Consider the following 16,718-nt stretch of genomic DNA (forward strand, 5'->3'; position numbering starts at 1 on the left):
ACAATGTTTGGCAGTCAACACACTAGGTCTTTTTAAAAGAGTTATCCTTTGCTAATATAGAGAAGATAAAAGTGGCAAAAAGAGTTGCCCCTGTGTTAATTTAGTGTATTTGCTTTAGGTCTTTTTTTAAGTTATATGTTCCTGATTAATTTTTTAAAATAAATTTATTTATTTTATTTATTTTTATTTTTGGCTACGGTGGGTCTTCGCTGCTGCGCGCGGGCTTTCTCTGGCTGCGGCGAGCGGGGGCTACTCTTCGTTGCGGTGTGCGGGTGTCTCACTGCGGTGGCTTCTCTTGTTGTGGAGCACAGGCTCTATCTAGGCACACGGGCTTCAGTAGTCGTGGCACGCGGGCTCAGTAGTTGTGGCTCGCAAGCTCTAGAGCGCAGGCTCAGTAGTTGTGGTGCACGGGCTTAGTTGCTCTGCAGCATCTGGGATCTTCCCAGACCAGGGATTGAACCCGTGTCCCCTGCATTGGCAGGCGGATTCTTAACCACTGTGCCACCAGGGAAGTCCCCACAGGGCTTAATCTTAAACTAGCATTTAAATGTAACCTCATTGCTAATGTGGTTGAATATTTAAAATATATTTATTGGTCTTTTAAATTTCTCCATCAGTTAAATTCATGTTCTTTGCACATTTCTTATTGGGTTGGTTCCATCTCACGGATTGTAAGAGCATACCCTATATGAAGAATATTAACCTTCTAGCTGCCATATATTGGAAACAATTTTTTCCCTGGCCATTTAACCATATTTATTTTGTGATAACTATATTTATGGTGTGAGATGTATGTCATGGATAGAAATTGACTTTCAGGATCTACTGTCAAGTCTTTCAGTTTTCTAAAATGATTTTTCTTTTATGTTTAGAATGCCTGCCCGCCCCAAAATCAGCTTAGTGGTTTCCTAAAGTTCATGTAATGGTTTCTAAATTTTAACATTGCAATGTGCTTGGAATTCTTTTGGAAACAATAATTAGTCATTTAATGATGATTTTGGATTATTACTATATAAAATATATGTATTTCTTTTTTTCTCCCAGCTTTACCAGTGGGATTTATACTTTCATACGTTACATTTGGAGTTTGTGACGTGATGTAAAAGTCTAAGTTTACTTATTTTTCTAAATAGTTGACCTACTAGTTAATGCCTAGTTTACCTCTTATTCTCACTGGTTTAAATGCCACTTTCGAAACATTTAAAAAGCTATATTCTAAACTATTGGTCCAGAAACAGACACTTGTGTAGATGTTTGTCCTGTATACCTGATTGTTGCCCCATTTCTAGTTGAACTAATTGTAGCTTGGACCTATGTTTCCCTTTTTGGGAGTAGAAGTTCCTTTTATCATTCTTCTTAGTCATTCTCAGTCACCTATTCTTACAGATGGATTTTACAACCATTGAATCTTCCTTCTATACTTTTTTTTTTTAAATTTTTTTTTTTTAGCACCTTTATTTATTTATTTATTTATTTATTTATTTAGGCTGTGTTGGGTCTTCGTTTCTGTGCGAGGGCTTCCTCTAGTTGCGGCAAGCGGGGGCCACTCTTCATTGTGGTGTGCAGGCCTCTCACTATCGTGGCCTCTCTTGTTGTGGAGCACAGGCTCCAGACGCGCAGGCTCAGTAGTTGTGGCTCACGGGCCACGGCATGTGTGATCTTCCCAGACCAGGACTCGAACCCGTGTCCCCTGCATTAGCAGGCAGATTCTCAACCACTGCGCCACCAGGGAAGCCCTATACTTTTTAAAAAAACATTTATGAGATCATATACTTTATAAAGTTGTTTCTTTTATTAAATACTATTCTTGTAATATTTTCTATTATAAAGCCTCTTAGACATCATTTAAAATGTCTGCATAATATTTCACTATTTTCTCTGATTATTTAAGACTGATTATTGTCATAACTGCTGGGATGAAATATACAATGTAATTACTTGAGTGCCTGTCTCCCATAATAGAATGGAAGCTCTATGAGGGCAGAGCCATATCTATGTTTTTAACATTGTATCCCCAGCGTTAAGCTTGGTGCCTTGATAGTAGATGCTCTGTAAATATTCAGAAAATTTAAAAATAAGCATGATTTATTTTATTTCCATTTCACTTTTTTCTCTCTCTTTTTGTTTTTTGTTTTTGTTTTTTTTCTCTTTTTGTTTTTTGTTGCTATTATCAGTAATGCTGTACTGGATATCTTTTTCTATATACCTTATTTAAAGTAGCTTCTATGCCTATGTCATATGACAAATAAGCATCAGTTTTAAAAAAAAAAGGAGCTTTGACATATCAGTCAACAGTCAAAACCTATCTGTTTAATTAAAAAGTTTGCTATTAAGTGTTTACTGTTTATTGCGTTGGCTCTATGATGTTTAGGGCACTGTTTCTCTGAGGCCATCCCATGTCTTCTTTCTTGTAATGATGTGTTTAAGGTTCTCCGAAGACATGGAAGGGATGCTGGATCTGTAAATGAAAGTCATTTAAACCATTGGGTGCTCATTTTTCAGTGCAGTGTCACACCAATGCCCTCACATCATGGCTTGGATAAGGTGTGTTCCTTGTGGGTGTCTTATCACCAAGCCCAACGGCTAGTTTTGGATACAGTGAAAATGGTTTGAGAACCAAAGTACGCGCTCTTCCCCTGAAATGGAGTCCGAAGGAGAAGGGGTAGACAGCTGTTGAATGGAGGTCTGCAAACTCCCAGGCCAATCTCTTTGTCAGTGGTCGAAGGTCACTGTGGAGACATCTTTCCCGAAGGCTGTAGCCGGAGGGAAAGGATGAAGTAGGTAAGGTGGTGGGAGAGTCAGGGAGATCAGAAGAAAGAGGACCCCAGGCAATCTGTGTAGGCAATTCTGGCTTTGAGATAAGAACAGCTTTGCAAGAATGGCTTGTTATGGAGAAAACTTTGGAATTTCCTACCAAAGCAAGTCTTCGATCTTAAATATAGTGATGGATTTTTCCAACAGTCTTACGTTCATTCATTCATGGAATAAAACTTCCTGTCCTGTCCGTTGGAAAGAGAGGATGGTTCGGTGAGAGAGAGAAAAGCCACGTGCAAAGGCAAGAATGGGCAGGGTGTGGGTGCATTTAAGCACGCTGTTTATGAAGAATCCTAAGCGATTCAATATGACTAGGGTTTGGAACATGAGGAGGAGTATGAATGATATATGGCTGGAGAGGTAGACCAGATAGCCAAGATCTGCTGCTGCCTCGCTGAGGGTGAGCTATTGGGCAGCCCGCCCTGGGCAGGTCATTTAAACAACCTCCCAGTGCTTGCAACTCCTCATGTGTAAAAGGAAGGAAATAGAATCCCTACCAAGTACGTGCTACTATGTAGCTAAAATGAGTTAATGCGGGAAGAGCACTGAAAACAGTGTCTGGCACTTTATATGAACTCACATATTAGCTATTATTAATAGTAAAGTGGATACATGTTTCCCCCTAGTCCTATTAGGAAGTTAACATGGTCATCAAATTGGGACCTTGATGTATTTTATTTTATTTTATTTTATTTTTTGCTACTTTAATCCTTTCTTTTCCTAATTGAAAGATTAACACAGGGTTGGTTCTAGAACTAAGAATTGTACCTCTTAGAACTGAAAGGTGGTCGCTTTGGAATAGGTTAAAGGCAGGAAGGCCTGCTGACCTTTTCTGTTAGTTCTTCATTCACTGTACCACCAGATAATAGACATAACCTGCAGGAGACATTCCTATGCAGGATGTTAAAATACTGTCTTTAAAATTGTGATCACGGGCTTCCCTGGTGGCGCAGTGGTTGAGAGTCTGCCTGCTAATGCAGGGGACACGGGTTCGAGCCCTGGTCTGGGAAGATCCCACATGCCGCGGAGCAGCTGGGCCCGTGAGCCACAACTACTGAGCCTGCGCGTCTGGAGCCTGTGCCCCGCAACGGGAGGGGCCGCAATAGTGAAAGGCCCGCGCACCGCGATGAAGAGCGGTCCCTGCACCGCGATGAAGAGCGGTCCCCGCACCGCGATGAAGAGTGGCCCCCACTTGCCGTAGCCGGAGAAAGCCCTCGCACGAACCGAAGACCCAACACAGCCAAAAATAAATAAATAAATAAAATTGTGATCACAGAAAGCGCTGGACTCCTACAAGATGTGAGTTGTTGTGTTAGGGATTACTCTAATTGCGAGGTGAGGACCCTAGCCTTTAGAATTCCCAAAGCACTTTCTGGTATTCTCTTTTGAGTAATTCCCCTAAAATGTATTATTCCCATTTTACAGGCCGAGAGAGGTGAACTCAGGCACACGTGGGGGGAGTGGTTGAGCACTGATGCGACCGTAAAGGGAATTGTGGGAGGGGCAGGCACCCACTTTTCCTCGGGCTCCCCACAGGCAGGATTCTAGGCTGGCCCTTCCAGGAGCCATGCCTGCTGCCTGCAACGCCTGGTGCAGCTCCGAGGGGGCGCGTAGGAGCCTTGCAGGGGAGAAGCCCAGGAAGGAGCCGAAATGGAGCTGGGAGAAAATGCTTCCTCGAACAACACCAAAAACCCCATGATCAGTTTCTCCTACTCCACCCCCGCCCCTCAGGCTCTCCACCCACCATGACCTGAGGGAATGGTCAGGAGATAAGAACGCCCAGCGGGAAGTCTTGTTTTCCCAGATCCTAGAACTGAGGCAGCTTCTGCTCTAGGGGGATCACTTAACCTCTAAAATCCTCGGGTGCCTCACCTGTGGAATTGAGCCGGGTCCCATTTTGTGCGTTGCCTTGAAAATTAAGTGAAGAACAAATGTCTGGCAAATGGTACACCACATAGTTTCCCCTCTCCCCAATTATATCAGTGACTTTGAATTTAAGGAATGAGGCAAAGGATTAGTTACTTTGTTTGTTATCCTTCCTCCTTAGCTGAACTTTTCTTTCCAGATTAATTTTTAGCCTGAAGTTTGGGAATATAAACTGAGGAAACCAAATGACCCTTAAATACATTACTTTTTTTTTTTTTAATGCTTTCTCCCTTATTCTTTGAGTGTAAAAGTAGCACATACTTCTTGTTAGAACAGCCAAACTGTACAGAAATTTGTACTCTAAAAAGCTTCCCATAATCCCACTTTCCAGATTTTTCTTAGTCATACATTAACCCATGTATGTCTAATTATATAGGCACACATACATATGCACTTATAGGAATGTGTGTCTCTGTAAGAGAAATGAGATAATATTATGTGTACTGTTTTAGCAACTTGGTTCCCCCCCCCCAAAACAGTGTATCCTCAAAGTCTTTCCATGTGGGTACATTAAAAACAAACAAATAAAAAAGCTGATCTTTACTGGTTACATTGTGATCCATTGTATGGATGTTGTGTAATTTGTTCTCTTGAGGAACATTAGGCTTGTTTCCCTTTTTTTCATAATTACACCCAGCACTCCAGTGATTATCCATGTACACGTATCTTTGTGCTTAAACAGGAGTGAGAATATCTGTAGAATAAATATCTAGAAATAGAATGGCCGGCACAACATTGTGATAGCATCTGCCATATTGCCATGCAATGGCGTCAATGGAGTTGCACCAATTTGTAGTTTTACGAACGATAACTATCTGAATAATTGTTTATTTCCTCCTCATTTACCATTGCTCCTCCATCCCTGCACACCTGGAACGTAAACTCCCAGAGGGCAGAGACCCGGGTATCCTGCTTACTGCTAATCCTAATACAGTGCCTGGCTCACAAAACTTCTTTGAATGAATGGAGAATGTCTATTTTTCTATCCTTTTGCCAACACTTTTTAACCTTTGTTAATTAGCGGGGAAAATATAAGGTATTCCTCAATACCTTCCTCACTTCCTCAATGATGCTGAATATTTTTTCATATTTGATTTGATTGTTTCTATGCTTGTTTGCCTTTCATCTGATTTACCCATTTTTCAAGTGGGATTTTTCATCCTTTTTTATTTATTTGTAAGGGCTCTTTGCATATGTGGGATAATGTGTTAGAAATATTTTCCCACGCTTTCATATATTTTATTCATTTTTCTTTCATTTGTTTGCTTGTTCTTTATTTTACATAATAAAAGTTTTAATGAATTTTTATGTGATCAGGCTTATTGGATTTTAATGTTTCACGTCCCATTTGGGAAAGGCCTTCTCCACTTTAAGATCTTAATAGTATTCACCTGTTTTTATTTTTTTATTTTTAAATTAAAAAAAAATTTTTTTTTTTAATTAAAAAAAATTTTTGGCCACACTGTGCGGCTTGCAGGATCTTAGTTCCCTGACCAGAGATCGAACCCCAGTCCCAGCACTAAGAGCACCGAGTCCTAACTACTGGACCTCCAGGGAATTCCTTTTTTTAAAAAAATCAAAAAAAATTTTTTTTTTTTTTAAATAAATTTATTTATTTATTTATTTATTTATGGCTGTGTTGGGTCTTCGTTTCTGTGCGAGGGCTTTCTCTAGTTGCGGCAAGCGGGGGCCACTCTTCATCGCGGTGCGTGGGCCTCTCACTATCGCGGCCTCTCCCGTTGCGGAGCACAGGCTCCAGACGCACAGGCTCAGTAGTTGTGGCTCACGGGCTTAGTCACTCCGCGGCATGTGGGATCTTCCCAGACCAGGGCTCGAACCCGTGTCCCCTGCATTGGCAGGCAGATTCTCAACCACTGCGCCACCAGGGAAGCCCAAAAAATTTTTTTATTCACCTGTTTTTTAGAAATGTTGTCCCCCCACCCCCACCCCTGCCGCCAAACCTGGGTCTTTCACACTTTGGCACTTATTTTGGTATGGAAGGAATGAAGTGGGAATCCAACTCTGTTACTTTCCAAATGACCATCATATTGCCCCAAAATAACTTATTGAACAGGGAACTTTCATTTGGTAGAATATGCAGCCATTAAAAAGCATGAAGTAGATCCTTATGTATATCCATGAAGGATATTCAGCATGTGCTATTAAATTAACAAAACAAAACAAAAAAACCTTTCTCTTTGTTGGTAACACCAATTTGGATAACGCTGTTAATTATCCGTTCTTAGAAACTTGGTGGCAGATTGAAAGCCAGGAATTTTGGAGCTGGATACACCCATGTTTCAATTCCTGGCTCTCTGTTCTTTCCCAAGTTACCAAACCTGTCAACTGTGTTTTCTGTAAAATACAGAACAACTTCAGGCGTTGTCTTGAGAATTAACTGAGGTATTGGTTATTGTTGTTTGTTTTTGCTGTGCCAGGATACTTTATTTTGGCTCCATAAAATTTGGAAATGTTTCCTCAGCAAAGAATTTTATAAACCACACAACAAAGCTTAAATAAAAAACCCAGAAATTAAGGAACAAATGTTTTCCCAAATGTCAACTCCTCATAATTCATTTATGAATTAATCAGCTAATAAAATACTAAGAAGTGAGCTAGGGTTTTGGTTGTTGATTTGGTTTATTTATTTCTTTGGGTTTTTTTTTTAAATCATGTTTTTCTTTTTCTTTTTTAACATATATATATATTTTTAAAATTAATTAATTTATTTTATTTTTGGCTGTGTTGGGTCTTTGTTGCTGCGCGCGGGCTTTCTCTAGTTGCGGTGAGCGGGGGCTACTCTTCATTGCAGTGCGTGGGCTTCTCATTGTGGTGGCTTCTCTTGTTGGGGAGCACGGGCTCTAGGCGCGCGGGCTTCAGTAGTTGTGGCACAAGGGCTCAGTAGTTGTGGCTCACGGGCTCTAGAGCGCAGGCTCAGTAGTTGTGGCACACGGGCTTAGTTGCTCCACGGCATGTGGGATCTTCCTGGACCAAAGCTCGAACCCGTGTCCCCTGCATTAACAGGTGGATTCTTAACCACTGTGCCACCAGGGAAGTCCCTTTTTCTTTGTTGTTAAGACCAACATTTATTGAAATAAATAGGAGCTTCCTTGTACAGATTTCTTATCACAGCTCAGTGTAGAGAAATGATTTTTTAATGTTTCAAAGGTCTCCTGGTCGTGTCAGATGTCAGTTATGCTTTAAGCAATGGTGGACCATTTAATTAAATTAAGATAGAATACTTAGACAATCTAATTCCACGGGGTCCGATGAACTAGGAATGACGTATTCTTAAGAATTATGTAAGGGAATTCCCTGGTGGTCCAGTGGTTAGGACTTGGCGCTCTCACTGCCAGGGCCCCAGGTTCCATCCCTGGTCAGGGAACTGAGATCCCGCAAGCTGTGTGGTGCAGGAAAAAAAAAAAATTATGTTAAAAATGAAAGAAAACCAGACAGCTCAAGGTAAGGAATTTAACGCTTTTCTATGTACGGGAAGATGCAAGAGTCTGGGCTGATTAAAATCATTCCTTTGGTATGCACCTTAGCTACCTAGGGTCAGCATCCTATACTTTCTCATCCTGAGTCTCCTCGGGGTGCGTCATTGAGGGGTGACTGCAGCGGCTGAGGCTGCAACATCCTTTGTTTACTGATGGCAGGCAACCTTTCTTCATTGACCTCCAGAAACACTATATTAGAAATTATAATATGAGAACAAATGCAGCATCGATGAAGCAACGCATTAAATGGAGTTGGCCTCCATCAGGATTAATTTAAAGAGAAGACACATCAGCTGTCCTGCCGTGCTGGTACGTGTTCAGAGGTTGGCTGCTGTAAATCTGAATCCAGCCTCCACATTATCCTGAATCATTGTGCTTTTTCTTTTGCTCCCCTGGGGACCTGATGATGCAGGGACAGGTGTCCTGATCTGTTTTCAATGGAGGTTTTATTATTTTTCAGGCATTGTGAGGCCAAAAGATAAGGAGACATTACCATGAAAAAGATAGTTTGTTACTCACGGTTCCGGAGTGGAAGGCCTTAGGGAGAAGCACCAGGGTCAGTCAGGAGGCAGAGGGAATGAGGGGAGAATCTGGGCAAGACCCTTTCTGGTGGTCTCTAGGGGAAGGAATGGGTGAGGCAGAGAAAGCAGGTTTAGGATTGGCTCTGGGGCAGAAAGGCCGTCCCTGGATGTCTGGTACCCACCCAGCTCTGGAGTGATTAGGGCAGGGGGCTGGTGGCCTGGAGCGTGACGTGCTGGGAAAACCTGATAGAGCAGGGGACGGGCTAGAGTGTGAACTCTAGGTTAGTTTGCATATGAAAAGCATCCTCTAGGCTAGTCATTTACTATCCCTGAGAATTGGCCAGCCCTGGGAGGGGCTGCCTACCCAGGGTTCACAGGGCTCCAGATGTCAAAGCATCAGAAACACATGGTTCATTTAAAATTACCTGACCTTCTTGGGCACTGCCTTGGGCTGCAGGTTGAGTTACAGGCACAAAGGGGCCACTTGGGAAAAGCTGGATTTCCTATTCTTTTTTTAAAATTTCTTTTGGCCTTGTCGCGCAGCTTGTGGGATCTTAGTTCCCCCAATCAGGGGTTGAACCCACGCCCTTGGCAGTGAGAGTGCAGAGTTCTAACCCTGGACCGCCAGGGAATTCCCTGGATTTCTCATTCTAAATCAGCCATTTTCACTTGTGAGTGTTTTCCCCCCTTCAGATTGAGCTTTCTCTCAGGCTATACAACCCTCAACAAACTCTCTTTCCTTTTTTTTCCTAATTGAAGTATAGTTGATTTACAATGTGTTAATTTCTGCTGTACAGTAAAGTGATTCAGCTGTAAATATATATACATATATTCTTTTTTAAAATTAATTAATTAATTTTTGGCTGCGTTGGGTCTTTGTTGCTATTCACGGGCTTTCTCTCTGGTCGCATTGAGTGGGGGCTACTCTTCGTTGCGGTGCGCGGGCTTCTCATTGCGGTGGCTTCTCTTGTTGTGGAGCATGGTCTCCAGGTGCGCAGACTTCAGTAGTTGCTGCACGTGGGCTCAGTAGTTGTGGCTCACGGGCCCTAGGGCGCAGGCTCAGTAATTGTGGCTCACGGGCCTAGTTGCTCCGTGGCATGGGGGATCTTCCTGGACCAGGGATCGAACCTGTGTCCCCTGCATTGGCAGGCGGATTCTCAACCACTGCGCCACCAGGGAAACCCCTCTCAAGATTTTTTTAAGGAAATATTTAAGTTAATAGCATCACTGAGTCTCTTCAGAATGACCTGTGACTGATGACCTTGGTCTGCGTTTTCTGACTCACTCTTTTGGCTGATGCCAAGTTGCCATCATTCATGTAATCTCTCAAGAGAGCAGGTGAGGTTATCATCTTTAGAGGTTTTAGCTGACTTGCTCTGTATCATTGCCCTCCTGTTCCCTTTGTGTGAAGTTTTCCAGCTCTTTCTGTGTTTTTTCCTCTCTCCCATCCTTTCCGTCCCTTTAGAATACGTTCTACGTTCTTCCGAGACATCTTTATGACGTTCTGGGCCCCAGTCGCTTGCGACTGGAAGGGTATTTCTTTTAATATTTATTTATTCATTTCTTCGCCTGCACTGGGTCTTAGTTGCAGCAGGCATGCTCCTTAGTTGCGGCATGCGAACTCTTAGTTGCAGCATGCATGTGAGATCTAGTTCCCTGACCAGGGATTGAACCCGGGCCCCCTGCACTGGGAGCGTGGAGTCTTAACCACTGTTAAGGGAAGTCCCGTGACTGCAAGGATTTTGATGCCTCTGCCAGTGACTGTGTCTGGCCTTCCAGATGAGCCATCATCACTCCATGGAATGAAATTTTGGGGGACCTGCTTTCTATTCTCAGTCAAGGTGCAAAGGTGGACCTAGTCGCATCTTTATTAAGTGCCTCCAAGCATTCAGAAACAGAGTTTGTAACGTCGAAGGACTATCCCCTGCTGCAGTGGACTTGAGGGCTTCTGGAACGAGTGTAATCTGCTAACTGATGAAACACTGCAAAAGCGCTTTTGGCTAGTTTGATTCCCGTCACCCTCCCCCAACCCTGCAAAGTACCTTGGCTTTTTTTTTTTTTTTTTAACATCTTTATTGGAGTATAATTGCTTTACAATGGTGTGTTAGTTTCTGCTTTATAACAAAGTGAATCAGTTATACATATACATATGTTCCCATCTCTCTTCCCTCTTGCGTCTCCCTCCCTCCCACCCTCCCTATCCCACCCCTCTAGGTGGTCACAAAGCACGGAGCTGATCTCCCTGTGCTATGCGGCTGCTTCCCATTAGCTATCTGTTTTACATTTGGTAGTGTATATATGTCCATGCCACTCTCTCACCCTGTCACATCTTACCCTTCCCCCTCCCCATATCCTCAAGTCCATTCTCTAGTAGGTCTGTGTCTTTATTGATACAGAGTGAAGTAAGTCAGAAAGAGAAAAACAAATACAGTATGCTAACACATATATATGGAATCTAAGGGGAAAAAAAAAAAAGATCATGAAGAACCTAGTGGCAAGATGGGAATAAAGACCTTGGCTTTTTACTGTAAAAATAGTCAAAGCAGCGCATGCCAAAATTTCCAGGAGAAAATCAAATGGACTTGCGTTTTGTGCCCATAATTTGGACAACTTCATAGGAACATTTCTGATCAGAGCAGGTCTGCCCCTGGTCAGCGGCTTGGGGGCTACAACTGCCTGCCTGGAGCCTTGAGTGTCCTACTCCTAAACCAAACGTGGACCTGGCCACCAGGACAGACCATCAGTTTGGGGGAGGTGGTATCAGGTTTAATTGACTTCACTCTGGTCACTGCACAGGTAGGAAGGGTTATACATTGTGGGAAGATAAGTTTTAATTTTTTTTTAATTGAAATGTAATTGATTTACAATGTTGTGTTAATTACTGCTGTACAACAAAGTGATTCAGTTATATTAATATATACATTCTTTTTTTAAATATTCTTTTCCATTATGGTTTATCATAGTTTATTGAATATAGTTCTCTGTGTTATACAGTAGGACCTTGTTGTTTATCCATTGGGAAGATAATTTAAGTGCCAGGTCTATAAGTGGGTCTCAAAAAGTGTTATTTCAAAAAAAAAAAAGTGTTATTTCCCTTCTGCCACTAAATTTGGCTGCTTGGAGGGAAGGGGAGCAGGAAGAAAGGTCAGGAGTAGATGGACCCACTTTGCTCTGTGTAAATCGGCTCCTGAGTTAGGTTTCAGGGACCACTGAACTATGGTTAGAATCACTACTTAGAAGAAGGTGTCTAGAAAACAAACATATGGTTACCAAAGGGGAAAGGAGGGGAGGAGAGGGATAAATTAGCAGTTTGAGATTAGCAGATACAAACTACTATATATAAAATAGATAAACACCAGGGCCCTACTGTCTAGCACAGGGAACTATATTCAGTATTTTGTAATAAACCATAATGGAAAAGAATCTGAAAAAGAATAGATACATGTATAACTGAATCACTTTGCTGTAGAGCAGAAACTAACACAACATTGTAAATCAACTATACTTCAATTAAAAAAAAACGTGAACAGATTCTCTGCTCTGAATGAGGAAGGGGTTTTGTGTCTTGTTTTAAAGGAGTTGCTGTACACGAGTAGGTACCATGATCTGTCCAACCCCTTCCTTTCCCAAGAGAAGGAAGAAGCCCAGAGGAAAGGTGGAATGTTCCCGGGCCAGGCGTGAACCCCGGGCTGGACAGATCTGGAGTCTGTTGAGGCCACAGGGAGAGGGGGAAATGCTTCTTTGTGTCAGTTAAGAGCTGGTGTCCCTACCTCATTCTTCTCCAGACTCTGTGTCCCTCTCACAGTTCCCCATGGGACACTCTTCCCTTGCAAGGCCCTCCAACAAGGAAACCTATCATTTGGGTGGATTGGTGTTGACTTGGTTGGAGACCAGAGGTGGACAGCTGGCCTCCCTTCCCCTCTTCTCCTTTGCCCCTTTCCTGATGGGGAAAGAGAGGTCTGGAGGGTGGACCTGACTTACCAGCATGTGCAGTGTGTTCCTGACAGTCTCTTATTAGAGAGCAATCCTGTCTTCTCTCCAGGGTGGCTCTGGGGCAGTGTTTGGGCCTCGGACCACCAGCATCAGGGTCTCCTGGAGTGTGTGCTTCCTTCCGTGTTAGAGCTGCGAGGGGCAGGAATCCGTTTTCGCCAAGCACCCCTGTGATTGATGCTTAGGTATTCTTGGGTTTGAGAGCCACTGCCTTGAGGGTACTGCTGTTCTCCACCTCCTCCAGAAAGAGAGACCCGGACCTTGCCAGGACAAGGTGGGCCCTGCCCCACTCATGGCTCTGTGCTCTGCAGGTCGGGGACTCCCTTGTGCCCAGCGAGGTGCTCTGTGCTCAGGCAGACTTGGGAGGTTCTTGACCTTCCTCATGAGGAGAACACATGGTCTCCATCCAGTGACCAGGTCCCAGTCACTTCCATTGGATGGTTAGGGGACCCTGTTTGTCTTGAGTGGGAAGGACAGACCACACATGCTCTGGGAATTCACAGAGGTGGGCTGGAGGAGATTCCTAAGTATTAGGGCTGGAGGGGGCCTGAGATGCCATCTCTGATGTCCTGCTACTGAAAATGTCCATGGACCCGTGTCACCTGAAAGCTGGTTAGAAATGCAGAATCTGGGGTCTGCTGCAGGGCACCTGAATCAGATCCCGCATTTTCCTGCAAGTGACCAGGTGATTTATGAACATTTTGAGAAGCTCTGATTTAGCCTGTCCACCCCACATCCCGCCCCCCTGTATCGTATAGGTGGTAAATGGAGGCCCGGAGAGGCTGTGTGACTTGCCTCAGGTGACAGAGTGGGATTTCCATCTGGTCCCTCTCTTTTTAAAGTTGCCTTAGAATGCAATGCACATACCATATACATTCACATACCTGTTTAAGTGTACAATTCATTGTTTTTTAGTTTAGTCAGTTAAATATGTTAAACCATCACCACAACTAATTTTAGAGCATTTTTGTCCCCCTAAAAGAAACTCTGCACCTAGTAGCAGTCAGTCTTCGTTTTCTTCCTCTCCACCTGCCGTCCCCCCACTCTCCAAGCCCTAGGCAACCACTAATCTGCTTTCCATCTGTAAATTTGCCTATTCTGGCATTTAATTTAATCGGTATCATGCAAAGGGTGGTCTTGTGGGACTGACTTCTTTTACTTAGGATAATGATTTCAAGGGCTATCCACAATGTAGCACGTATCAGAACTTCCTTCCCTTCTGCTGCTGAATAATATTCCATTGTGTGAACGTACCTCATTTTATTTACTCTTTAGTTGACGGACATTTGGGTGGTTTCCACTTTTTTGGCTATTATGAATGTACTGCTGTGAATCTTCAGGTGCAAGTTTTGGTGTGGACCTATGTTTTCATTTCTCACGTGTATGCACTTAGGAGCGGCATTTCTGGGTCCTATGGCTACTGTGCGTTGAGCTTTATGAGGACCTGCCAGGTCCTATTTTCCAAGGCAGCTGCACGAGTTTACATTGTACCAGCAGTAGAGGAAGGTTCCAGTTTCTCCACATCTAGCGCTTTTTATTGTCCATCGTTTTGATGGAATAAAGGGTGGGGTGACGGAGGCCTCTTCAGCCATTTGCCGGCCTCAACAGAGCAGGTGACCTCAAGGCAGGATTGCTGCTGGGTCTCAGGAGCAAACTGAAGGCAGAGAGGCTCCGGCGCTGTGAGGATGCTCTGAGGGTCTGTCTGCCTTATGCTGTCCGTGCCCACCGGCTTCCCTGTGTCCATGGCCAGAGGGCAGATGGTGAAGCCACCAGACGCCCCTGGATCACAGGTCCTCAGCCCCCCCCCCCCACCCCCAGAGGGGCTGCTGTGCCCATCCCCTGGTTCCAGGAGGGTAGACCAGATGCTCACCCGAGAGCTGCATCAGTGTGGCCGCCCCCCCCCCCCAGCCCCTTGCCCTTTCTCCACTCTAAACAGAGCCTGAGGATGGAGCACTTCCCTGAGATGGTCCCTAGGTGCCCACTCTCCTGGGTGGGCCTGGGGGGGAGGCTTCGGCTGCCTTGGGGCTGCCCTGACAAGCCCAGTATGCCCCACAGTGACTGCCCCAGGGTGTCCTCCACATACCAGAGGCCGAGACTGAAAACGGGGCTGCCGGGGGCCAGGTGGTGGTAGGAATATGATCGACCAGGAGGGTCTGGCTCCCACTTTCAAGATCAAGGGCCTGTGTGAGTCTATGAACAGCCCTAGCCACGGCATACGGTTCCTGCTGGGCTGAGCACGGAGGGAGATGCCCGAGTGAGTCACAGTTCTGACCTTATCTTAGAGGTTTGGTTTTCTACCCCGTGCTGTCCTTTGTGCTACTAACTTACCTGTTTACTCCCCTCCCACCTGTGTAGGAGGGTACCTGTTTCTCCACATCCTTACCTGGACTCTGTATTATCAGCCTTTTGAATCTGTTCTAAGAGGCACACAGAAAATAAGCTCCTGATTTTGATTTGCATTTCCTTCTTTTCCATCATGAAAAAAATGAGTGAAACTGAGCCAAGCCCTTTGCATTTCTTTTACTTTTTAAAAAACTGGCGGTTTATGTCCATTGCCCATTTTTCTCCCACCCTTTTGCGTATCGAGCTGCAAGGACCATGGTATTAGGTTGAACCGAATGCAGTTACCATTTTGTAAGTCGTAACGGGTTGCCTATCTGCAGTTTCACGTTACTCATTTTCATAGATTAAGGATTCAGTTTAGCAGGGCGGCTAGATAAAAGTTCAACTTGTAGAAAAGTAGTGAATTTCCTGTGAACCAGCAACAACCAAGCGTAAAATGAAACAAGGAAAAGAGATAACCATTCCCAGTACTGAGAGCAAATCAAACAATTTTAGAAGATGCTGATCAAGCGTCTAGGGGTCTAGACACCCCAGATTCGGAATCAGCCAGCAGTGCGTATGAGTGTGGGTCCCAGTCAAGTCTACCATTCCCCAGTTCTGGGTGGGGCTGGAGGATCCTTAGCATTTTGGGGAGCAAGGAGAGACTAATTGAGACTTGATCTAAATTAGAACTAGTACTACTGCTAACTCCTGCTTACCTTTTACCCAGCTTTTCATAACGTGAACATCTTGTACAAACACGGTACGGTGATTGAAACCAGGCAATTGCATGGGCATGATTCTGTTCCCTCTTCTGTGTCTTTATTTGAATTTTATCTGTTCCTCCACGATTGTCCTGTTTCTGTTCTGGGTTCCAATCCAGGATCCCACATGGCATTTTGTTGTTATATCTCCTCCAATCTGTGATAATTTCCCAGTCTTTCTTTTTCTTCCATGACCTTCAGGCTTAAAAAGTGGTTACCGGTTATTTTCTAGCATGCCCCTCAATCTGGGTTTGTCTGATGTTTTTAGATGATGATACTGAGATTATTGCATTTTGGGGTTGAAGTGACATGACGCCCTTGCCAGGGCATCATACTGGGGGATCATGACACCGATATGTCTTACTGCTGTTGGCATTAACCTTAATGATTGAGTGGTGTCTGCCAGGCTTCTCTGCTGCAAAGTTACAATGTTCCCCTTTGTAACTAATAAATATTTTGGGGAGGAGGAGATAATTCTTTCTACATCTAGTAATTGAAACGCTACTGTAAGAAAGAGCTTTCTCTTCTCTACCACTAATTTATTTATTCACTTATTTATTATATCAGTATGGACTAGTGGATATTTATTTTATTCTCTGTGTTGAAATTCAACACTATTGTTATCTATTTTGTTTCTGAAATTGTTCCAGTTGTGGCTGTTGGGAGCTCCTTCAGATTGGCTCTTAGGATGCTGTGACCCACCTCCATCCTTTTTTTGAGCGTTTCCCCACTTATGGCACTGCAAGATGCTTAACACAAGCTGAGCATCTTATGTTCTCCGGGCCCTGCACCCCGGAAACAATCCCTTCTTGAAGGGGACTCCAGGATACGATGTCCTCTTCTGCTGTGGTACAGGCACACGCATATTTACTGTCTTCCAAGTA

At 43.9% G+C, this 16,718-nt stretch overlaps 1 protein-coding gene and 1 non-coding gene across 5 annotated transcripts in view; both read left to right on the forward strand.

Annotated features, from left to right (window-relative positions):
• The window catches only part of TFCP2L1 (transcription factor CP2 like 1), a 66,319-nt gene that overhangs the window by 5,390 nt on the left and 44,211 nt on the right, over window positions 1-16,718 (forward strand). The gene's annotated exons all lie outside the window — the stretch shown is intronic.
• Window positions 8,053-8,125, forward strand: TRNAE-CUC (transfer RNA glutamic acid (anticodon CUC)). Its single transcript has one exon. It is a non-coding gene; the product is annotated as a tRNA-Glu (tRNA).

Source organism: Balaenoptera acutorostrata, chromosome 8, assembly GCF_949987535.1.
Source record: "Balaenoptera acutorostrata chromosome 8, mBalAcu1.1, whole genome shotgun sequence".
Taxonomy (NCBI): Eukaryota; Metazoa; Chordata; class Mammalia; order Artiodactyla; family Balaenopteridae; genus Balaenoptera; species Balaenoptera acutorostrata.